A 7,851-nucleotide genomic window follows, 5' to 3' on the forward strand; every position below is an offset into this window, starting at 1 on the left:
TCAACCAACACACTGTGCTCCTGAGATGCTGCTTGGCCTGCTGTGTTCATCCAGCTCCACACTTTGTTATCTTCAACCATCACACTCTGGTTCCCGCCACTCATTCAACTTTACATGCAATTTGTTTTCACTGGATCCAATGGGCTCTCAGCTTCTCAACCAGATTCCCGTGTGTGACCTTGTCAAAAGCCTTACTGAAGTCCATGAGAATTTTATTCAATGCACTATCGTCATCCATACATCTAGTCATAGCCTCAAAAGATTCAATTATATTTGTTCAACATGATCTCCCCTTTACAAAGCCATGCTGCTGACTATTCTTGATTAATACATGTCTCTTCAAGTTGGGGAGCAAGTTACTGCAGATCCATTCAAGTGGAAATTGATTCTTTCCCTCAGAATTTTTACCAATAATTTTGCTACTGCTGATGTCAGACTCGCTGGCCTATAGTTTTCCTGGTTTGTCCCTACCATCCTTCTTGAATAATGGAACCACATTATCTGTTTTGCAGTCTCCTGGCACCTGTCCTGTGTCGAGAGAGTATTTGAAATATAACGTTGAGCCTTTGCCTCCTACACAGCCTCAGATACATTTTGTCTGGGCCTGGAGATTTATCCTCTTTCAAGCCACTAAAGTTGTTCCTGCCTCTCTCTCTCTCAAAGCTAATTCAGTCAGGTGTATCACTGCTCCCTCCCTGATATCTATACCTACATCATTCTCCTCTACAGTGAATACTGAAGCAAAGCACTCATTTAAAACTTCACCTGCAACTTCCAACTCCTCCCACAGGTTGCTACTTTGGTCCCTAATGAACCCTACTGTTTCCCCGGTGATTTCCTTGCCCCGAAAATATTTTAAAAATTGGGATTTTCTTCAATGTTACCCACAGTGATTTTTCATGTCCCCTCTTTGCTCTCCTAACTTCTTTCTTAAGCATTCCCCACACTTTCTATACTCCAATAGGATATCTACTTGTTCTCGGCCATCTGTGTCTGATGTAAGCTTCCTTCATTTTCTTTGTCCATCCCTTGAGATCCAGGGTTCTCTGGACTAGTTGGTCCCACCCTTCACCTTTACAGGGAAATGTTACCCTACTCTCTCACCATTCTCCTTTTCAATGCCTCCCACTGCTCTGTTGGGGATCTCCCTGCAAGGTAAGCTGCTCCCAGTTTACTTTGGTCAGATTCTGTCTCATCTTATTAAAACCAGCTTTTGCTCATTTCAGACCCCTTATTTTGGATCCTTCCCTTAAATCTTGCTGAATTATGGTCACTATCACTGAAACATCCCTCCACTGCCTCATCTACCACTTGCCTTGCTTCATTCTCTAAAGTGAGGTCCAGCACTATTTCCTTTTCTGTAGGACTTCCCACATGCTGCGTTGCCTTTGACCGAGTGTTGCAGACTGACACATTCCAAGGTCCAGGATTCTGTCCTGAGGGACACACTAAAGCTTGGGGCAGCTGCTGCCAAGGCACAGTGGGGAAGGACCACTGTCTGAGGTCTTTCTGCTGAAGTTAAATGAGGACATTCAGTTATTGGACCATCCTGGTGCCTCAAATTACATGTGAATATAATCTTGTACAAATAAGAAATGCTTTTGGTTTGTTTGCTGGATAGGGTTAAACTTCAATGTTTGTTTGTTTCTTCATATGCTACTGTTCAGAACCAAACTGCTTCAGTAACTATGTATAAGTATAAAGATATTTTGTATATAAAGCGTATTTTTGAAATAAAGAACACATCCTAGGTGCTGTGTATAAATCTCTGTCCTGGACATATTTCAGGAATTCTGCTCCCACTGAGTCTTCTGCGCTTTCATTCAATCCCTACAATTATTACCCTGTTGTTTTTACACTTCTCTGAGATTTGCCTAAATGGCTTTCTTTCTATCTCCCTTGACTGTCTAGGAAGATATAGGGCAGCCTCAACAATGTCATTGCTTTTTTATCTTTTTAAGTTCTGGCTATATGGCCTCATTTGTGAAACCTTCTGAGGTATCATCCCTCCTTATTACAGTAATCCTTGATCAATGTTGTGACAGCACCTTCTTTCTTACTTCCCTTCCCCATTTCACTTAAAGATTCTATGTCTCAGAATATTGAGCTCAGGCCTGTCCCTCCTTCAACCTTATCCATGTGATAGCAATAATATCACATCCCATTTATTAATTAACACTGTCATCTGCCTTACAATGGCCTGATAGTGTTATTGCTGGTTTGTTAATGCAGAAACTCAGGTAATATTCTGAGGACCTGGGTTCAAATCCAGTCATTTGAATCAATAAGAATCTAATGATGTGCATGAGGTGGGTGGACGCTGGGAAGTTGTTTCCGTTAGGTGGGGAGACTAGGACCCGTGGGCACAGCCTTAGAATTAGAGGGGGTAAATTTAAAACCGAAATGAGGAGACATTTCTTCAGCCAGAGAGTGGTGGGCCTGTGGAATTCATTGCCACGGAGCGCAGTGGAGGCCAGGACGTTAGATGCCTTCAAGGCAGAGATAAACAAATTCTTGATCTCACAAGGAATCAAGGGCTACGGGGAGAGTGCAGGGAAGTGGAGTTGAAATGCCCATCAGCCATGATTTAAATGGTGGAGTGGACTCAATAGGCCGAACGGCCTTACTTCCACTCCTATGTCTATGGTCTTATGAGTTGATTGTTGGAAAAGCTCATCTGGTTCACTCATATTTTTCGGGGAAGGAAACTGCAGCTATCACCTGGTCTGGTCTAAACTTGACTCCTGATCCAAAGGAATGTGGTTGACTCCTAAATGCCCTCTGGGCAATTAGGGATGGACAATAATGCTGGCCTAGCCAGCGATACTCTCATCCTATGAATGAATGAACTACAAAAATATCACTCTTTACAAAATCTAAAATCTACAATCTGAACCTCTCCTTCTATCTCTGAAACTCTTTACAATCTATCCCTTTGAACTTGTTTGTGGACATTTGTTCCAAACATCTCTGATGTAGGTTCTGTATATCCGCCTGAAACCACTCCTGAGAAGTGCCTGGCATGTTTTGTCAGAATCACAGGATTTTTACGGTGCAGGAGGCCACTCAGCCCATTATTCCTGCAATGGCCTGTTCAAATCATGTTAAATGTGCTACATAAATATAAGTTGTTGCTGGTAAACATTCTTATTGCTCCCTTTTAGAATGGTAGTATTTATTGAGGTGCCCTACATCCGGGTTTTGGGCTGGGCTTGGGAACCTGAAACCCTCTGTGCTTCAAAGGGGTTTGACTCAGTGAATTGGATGCTTTGTTTCTATCCATTCATAGAATGAGGGCATCTCTGGCTAGGCTGGCATTGATTGCCCAACCTTAATTTCCCAGAGAGCAGTTAAGGGTCACCAATAAAGCTGTGAGTCCGGAGTCACATGTAGGCCAGATCAGGTAAGGATGGCAGATCTCCTTCCCTGAAGGACACTAGTGAAACGAGTTTAACCCAGGGGTAATGAATGTGAGGGATATATTACTGTATAAAAGGACAAATGATTGTGGTTAACGTGCAAACTACAGAGGGGTTGGATTATTTTATTGACGATAAAGGATAAATTACTCAGTGGGAGGAGGTAATTACTGAGGTCAAAGTACTTCTCTTGTCTACTTAACTGCCAGAATTGAATGTTAAAAATCCAACTTTCATTGTAAAGAACTTTGAAGGCACTCTTCCACAGAATTGTCTTCCATTCATTTAAAATTCTCATTTTTTAAACAAAATTGTAGTCTTGATTCCGCAGCAAAGCAAGAAGGATTTGTCTTTCAATTGTACCATTCCAAAGCAATTCACAGCCTAGCCATTACTTTTGAGTCGTATTTTCAGCTATTGTAAGCAGGGAAAGAAAATGACCATTTTCAGCACAGCATAATTCCACAACCAACAAATCTTTCCCCTTGTGGGACAGTCTAGGACCAGAGGACATAATCTCAGAGTAATTTACAATAATCTCACCAGTTATATAGAATAAGTGGTAAATTATTTAGGAAGAGGTAAATTCTGAGGGTAAAGGGGTAATTAGTAAAGTTAAAGGTGTAATTGCTGAGGGTGAGGGGCATTTACAGGGCAAAGTGATAATTACTAAAGGTAAAGAGGATTATTACTAAGTGCAAGGGGGTAACTTCTAAGGATAAAGTGCTAATTAGTGAGTAAAGAGGATAATGAGAGGGGAAAGATGACAAATTGAGGGTAATTAGAGGGTGATGGAAGTAACTAAGGTTTTGGAGTAGATCTGTAGCTCGGGTTGTGGGTGTTGAAGTTGGTCGGCTCACCGAGCTGGTTTGTTGTTCCACAGGCGTCTCGTTACTGTGCTGGGTAACATCATCAGTGCAGCCTCCAATGAAGCATCGTAGTGTTTTCCCGCCTGGTTTTTAAACTCTGAAGTCCATTGAGCTTGATTGCCTCACTTCCAGGTTTTCCTTCCTAGTGAAATGTATACAGGGTCGAGTTCAATATGTTTATTAATAGCATGCTTCATGGAGTGCCAGGCTTCTAGGAATTCTTGTGCCTGTCTCTGCCTAGCTTGTCTCAGTCGAAATAGTGGTTCTCCTTATCCATGTGGATTGAGATGAGTGAATATTGGTTGTGTCTTTTTGTAGTTAGTTTGTGTTCATGTTCTCTTGTTGTTAGTTTCCTTCCTGTTTGTCCGATGTAGTGTTTCTCAGTCTCTGCAGAGGATCTTGTAGATGGCATTGGTCCTGTCCATGGTGGGGAGTGGGTCTTTGGTTTGGGTGAGCAGTAGGCGTAGGGTTGGCGTGGGCTTGTGTACCACTCTGATGCCCAGCAGTCATAGGACTCTTGTGGTGTGTTCCGATGTGTTCCTGATGTAGGGTAGTGTGATAAGTGTGTCTGGGCACGTAGAATCTTTCTGATGCTGTTCTTGTCGGGAACTTTTGACCCTGTGTTTTGGATATCCATTATCCCTGAAAACCTGGAAGAGAGGTGTCCTTCTTCCTCTTGGCGTAGTTCCGTGTCGCTGCAGCATGTTGTTGCCTTTTTAAACAGTGTTTACATGCAGCTTCATTTGTGCATGCTGGGATGGTTACTGTTGAAGTTCAGTACCTGGTCTGTGGTGGGGCTTTTCTGTACTTTTGTTCACAGATCCCCATTTGTCTTGTGCTCTACCATGACATCCAGGAATGGGAGCTGTTTGTTCTTTTCATCTCTGGTGAATTTTATTCTGGTGAGGGTGTTGTTTATAAGTTTGTGTGTTTCCTCTAATTTGGTCCATTTAATAATGACAAAGGCTTCATCCACATAGCACATCCATAGTTTCGGTTAGATTTGCATCACTGCCTCTGCTGGGAGTCTGGAGATTGGTGATCCCATGGGGGTTTTGTTGATTTGCTCATGTTTGGCCGTTGAAGGTGAAGGTGAAGTGGGTGGTGAGACATAAGTCCAATAGTTTGAGCATGTTGTCCTTGGAGACGGTTTCGCTGCGGTCTTGTTCTTGTCCCAGTAGTGTTGTCATTGTTTCCCTTGCTAGTGGTATGTCTACTGATGTAAATAGGGCAGTGGCATCAAACAATATCATGGTCTCTTCATAGTCTATCCTTATGTATCTGATGGAGTTGAGGAATTCTTGGGCTGAGTGAATAGTGTGGGGTGACTTGTTGACTAGGTGCCAGAGTCTCCTTTGTAGTTCCTTGGCTAATCTGAGAGAGGGAGAGCCTGGCAGGGAGTCCTACAGGTCTAAGGAGAACTTCCGGCTTGTGCACTTTTGGGAAGCTGTAGAAATCGGGGTGTGTTGGTTCCTTTGGGTTTTATTCTTAAGAAGTCTGCTTTGTTGATTTGTCCCGTCTGTTTAAGTCTTTTTGGTGTGTAGAGGATGTGGTTGCCTAGTTGCAGTGTCGGGCCAGTTTGTCCTAGGTGGTACATGAACTCGTCTGCGAGCAGTGCCTGTGCCTTGGAGATGTAGTCCCTTTTATTCAGTATTACCATCATGCACCCTTTGTCTGCAGGTAGTATTGTGATGTTCTTGTCCTTCTTTAATCTCTCCAGGGCCCGTCTTTCCTGTGTGTCGAATTCTCTTTCTGGTTAGTGTCAGCATTTCCTGTGTCTTATTGTTTGTTGTGTTTCTTCATTGATGTTGTTGGTCTTTCGTCTGGCTTCTAGTTTAGCTATGAATTCCATTTTGTTGGCGTCCCTGTAGTTGTAGCTCAGTCTTCGGGTGAGAATGAGTTTCTCTGTGTCTGTCAATTTCCTGTCAGAGAGGTTTCTTATCCATGTGTCTGTTCTGTTGTTGTTGTTTTTGTCGGTGAGTATGGCTAGCTTGTCTCGAAGGGTCTATCTTTTCTTGGATCTTATGGTCTGTTGGCTGATGTTGATGGCCCATTCCATGTCCATTGTCCAGTCTTGACAGGTAGCTTCCAGGAATAAATTTTTTTGGCGCGTAATTTCTGTTGTATTTGTGGAGCCAGTTGTGTGCGTTGTTTATCATTACCCTTACCATCTTGCGGCTGTTTTATTTGGCTGTTTTGCGGGCTTGTGGTTTGTACTTCACACTGCGTGGTACAAATCTGGTTCCTGAGGCATCCATATAGGAAGTAGAGTTGTTCGCGAGTTGCACTCCCTCGTTTGGCGTAGTTTTCCCATTTTCTTGGCAATTTGAGCATGTTACGCCCGTGAGTCTCTAAGGTTTTGGAGTAGATTTGTAGCTCGGGTTGTGGGTGGTTGGATGGCCGCTGAGCTGGTTTCTTGTTTCACAGATGTTCTTACCATGCTGGGTAACATCCTCAGTGCAGCGTCCGATGAAGCGTCGGTGTGTTTTCCTGCCTGGCTTCTAAGCTTTGGAGTCCATTGAGCTGGATTACATCACTTCCCATTTTCCTTTATAGTGGAGTGTATATGGGGTCGAGTTCAATGTGTTTATTAATAGCATGCTTCATGGAGTGCCAGGCTTCTGGGAAATCTCATGACTGTCTCTGCCTAGCTTGTCCCAGGATTTTGGTGTTGTCCCAGTCAAAATGGTTGTTCTCCTTGTCCATGTGGAGGAGGTAATCAGAGTGCATAGGGTAAGTAGGAGCTATGGGGGGTAATTGGGAATTAATTAAGGTGTAACGGTAAAAGGACAATTAGTGTAACTGAAGGGTTAGCACTGCTGCCTCACAGCACCAGGGACCCTGTTTCAACTCTGCCCTTGGGCGACTGTTTGTGTCGAGTTTGTACATTCTCCCCATGTCTGCGTGGGTTTCCCCCCCACAGTCAAAAAATGTACAGGCTCGGTGGATTGGCCATGCTAAATTGCCCGTAGTGTTCAAGGATATGTAGCCAAGGTGGGTGATAGGGGCATGGGTCTGGGTGGGATGCTCCAAGGTTTAGTGTGGACTTGTTGGGCCAAAGGGCCTGTTCCCACACTGTAGGGATTCTATGATGCTATAAAGGAGATAATTAGACAGTAATGGGGCAGTTATAGTTAATGGGGTAACTGGAGAATAAAATGACAATTAGTAATTGGATGGTAAAGGGGTAATTAGAAGGTAATGTGCAATTATAGGGTAATTACATGGTAAAAGAAATCATTACCGGGTAAGAGACAATGCAAGGGTAACTGGACAGTAAAGGGGGATTAGGGACTAAAGGGGCAAGTACAGAACAATTTGAGGCGTGGGGGTAATTAGAGAGTAAAAGAGGGAACTAAAGGGTGGTAGTTTGTTGTTAATGGTGCAATAATTGGGTAGAGGGAACATAAGTGGGTAAGGGAGTAATAAGTGGGTAATGGGGGAACATAAGTGGGTAAGGGAGTAATAAGTGGGTAAAGGGGGAACAAGTGGATAATAAGTGTATAGAGGGTAACAATGAATAAAGGGGGAAATAAGTGGGTAAACGAGGAAGTAAGTGGGTA

This window comes from Stegostoma tigrinum, chromosome 22, assembly GCF_030684315.1.
Source record: "Stegostoma tigrinum isolate sSteTig4 chromosome 22, sSteTig4.hap1, whole genome shotgun sequence".
NCBI classification, from domain to species: Eukaryota; Metazoa; Chordata; class Chondrichthyes; order Orectolobiformes; family Stegostomatidae; genus Stegostoma; species Stegostoma tigrinum.